Source organism: Lactuca virosa, chromosome 3 (genome assembly GCF_052849685.1).
Source record: "Lactuca virosa cultivar CGN04683 chromosome 3, Lactuca_virosa_CGN04683_v6, whole genome shotgun sequence".
In the NCBI taxonomy this organism is placed as follows: Eukaryota; Viridiplantae; Streptophyta; class Magnoliopsida; order Asterales; family Asteraceae; genus Lactuca; species Lactuca virosa.
Window position 1 is genome coordinate 74,187,555 of NC_136428.1, and position 3,174 is coordinate 74,190,728.

The window sequence follows — 3,174 nt, forward strand, 5'->3', positions numbered from 1 at the left end:
TTTTTAGCCTGACCTACCGCCGCCTGTGCCTGCTCCGGCTTCCGCTTGGTGCGGAAGTCCAACTCCATTTCCCGCTCACGGGCCTTCTCCACCATGTCATTCAGGGTTTTGCACCCTGTAAAGCTCACAAACTCATGGATATCATCCCTCAGCATGGAATGATATCTCGTCTGCCTCATATCCTCATCCGTAGCGTAATGTGGGATCAACAAAGCTCGTTCCCGAAACTTGGCAGTGATCTCCGCCACAGTCTCGGTGGTCTGCTGAAGGTCATGAAACTCCCTCACAAGTCGTTGCACCTCACAATCATTGCTTAGCATTCTAAGTTTAAGTCTAGAAATAAATCTGTATTCCTAGTTCGCTTAAACTAATGCTCTGATACCAACTGTGACATTCCCATTTTCATGGCCAGAAAAGACCGATTTTGTTTATGCTTTATAAAAATCAGAGTACCTCTTTTAAAAAAAATGTTGCGGAATTTGTTCCCAGTAAAACATGATAAATATGTTATCAAAACATTTCCGAAGAAAATTATTTTTATTCATTTTAAAACATTTTGGGATGTCATCGTCAATACAGAAACATAAGCATAAACAGAACTTACATTCACTTACACTAGTGATCTACACCTCTTTAATCTCTCGGTGTAATGTAACTTCATATCGGCACCTGCGATACAAATAAACTGAGTGGGTCAGGTTGGGAAACCTGGTGAGTACATAGGGTTTTCAACCCACAATAATATAATTATTATGTTTAATCATCAAACAGTTAACCCAATTACCCATCCCCATTATCTTCTTTATTCTTATGGATCTACCCTAAGAATTAGCTATTTCTTGTTCATTCATTCCTAAGGATTATCCTAAGGAATAGGTATGAATTTCATCGTTGTCAATGACACATCTGTCAAACACAGCTGCTAGTCCTGTCACTTAGGCACAGCTGCCAAAGTTGTGACATTCTCTACGAGGCGCATCTGCCGGTATTGTCCTTTAGGCGCAGCTGCCAGGGTTATCTCGTTTATCGACAGTATCGTTTCCGAGAATCCACTCGCAATACATGTCAATGGGTTTTTTTAGAGTACACCGGTGAACACATCGTTCACAACACCTACAGGTTGCGAGCCTGCTAGTGTTCCACTGGACTGTCTAGAATAGTCCGTGGTTGTCATCCATACTCTGCTGAATGACGGGGCCATCATTTGGGAAAGGCTTCTCACATCGTCCACCTCTCACCCTCACCTCCTGGTCTATTTCACCTCTCACCTCATCATCCAACTCATATTTCATCTATCACATCTACCCATGTTTTACCCCAACATTTTCGTAGATATAAAATACATATACAGTTTAAATCATTTAAAACATGTATAAAATCGTTCATCTAGCATAGACAGCAAGTACTCAGATAATATGCACACATAGCACGTAATTTATATAAAATACTTCATATCTATGTCTAAGATGAAAGTAACTATGCACTCACCTGGAAGGTGGTGTCTCTGCACTCGAACAGCGCTTCGTTACTTCTTAAAACAATTTCCCTCGACAAAACCTAGTATAAATACCACTAGGGTTTAGTTTTAACGTTAACCGCGACTAATTAATAGTCTAGATATTATTATTATTATATAAGCGTTAAATAACACTCAATATAACTCATAATAATAGCCCAAATAATTATTTTAAGGACCTAATAACATTACTATAATCATTTAAAAGTTATATTAAAAATTGCGTAGGCGTAGCTCACTTACAACGAATTTTAAAGAAAACCGGGCTTTGCTCGGAGCAGCGTTTCCGAACCGAAAGACCCTTTTTCTCGGGACTCCGGGAGCCTCGGGGCTTCCTTCGGGTGCTAGGGGTTCACCTAGGCTTAGGGGAGGGTTAGAAACCCTAGAGAGAGAAAGATTTTAGAGAGAGAGTGAAGAAAGGTGTGAAAAACTCGGAACCCTTCGCATCTATTTATAGGGGCCAGCAGCCTCGGTTACGCTGGGCGTCCAGCAGTCTACGCGGGGCGTAGGCTTCGGATAAGGTGCCACCTCGGATCCAGCTGTCTCGCACTCGTCGGAAGGATAAGGCCGAAGGTACGCGGGGCGTACCGAATCTCGTACGCGGGGCGCAATGCGAGGCTACGTGGTGTGATCCGAAGCGAAGCCTTGGTCAGCAAGCAACGGCTCAGATGCGGTCACGTCATCAACTTCTCGCAAATTTCACAATTTTACACTCCGACTTCTAAAACTCATATCTTTCGCATACGAGCTCAGTTTTCGACGTTCTTTATATCCACACGTAGGCGGGAACGTACTCTACAACTTTCGTTTAGACTCCGTCGGCTAATTTTGAATCGATTTTAAATGTTATATTTTTAACAGGCCGGGACAGAATTGGTCCGTTAAAAATTCACAACTTCTTCATCCGACGTCCGTTTTCGTCTGTCTTTTTATCGTTACGCTACAAATAACGAGATCTTCGATTCTCGTTTAGGTTGTGTCGGCTAAAAACCGCTTGTTCTAATATTCGAATTTCGGGCTGTACACCGCTAAGCCGAAACTTTGAAAAATCATAACTTCCTCATACGGAGTCAGATTTGGGCGTACTTTTTTTGTATGTTCTCGGTTTAACATTTTCTACGACTTTCATTTAGATCGCTAAGGCTAAAAGTCGCTATATCGTAAATTCACTATTTACGTCTCCCGGTGCCGTGCCGGTTCTGCCGTAAAACTTCGACGGGTCATAACTTCTTCGTTATAACTCGGATTTCGGCGTTCTTTATATGTACGGAAACCTTGAGACGTATTCTACAACATGGTTAAGATTATTTATTCTAAATAATCTTTTGTCGAAAAGTCGTTTTCGACCCCTATTATCTCTAAATTGACTAGCCCGGATTTACGGGCGTTACACATGGCTAACACATTGGGAACTGCTTACTTGGCTCGGCCGATCGCGCGCGTTGCACTATCTTCTTTTCATTTCTTAAAAGTTTTTAACTTTTATTTTGAAAACAATTTATCCTTTCCTTAGTTTGAGTCCTGAAACACCCGAGAGTGTGCCCGGATCCCTCAAACCAAGGCTCTAATACCAACTTGTAACGACCCAACTTTTCAAAAAAAAAATTTCATTTGTAATTATCCAAAATGCATGTTTACCATCCATAAAACCATTTACA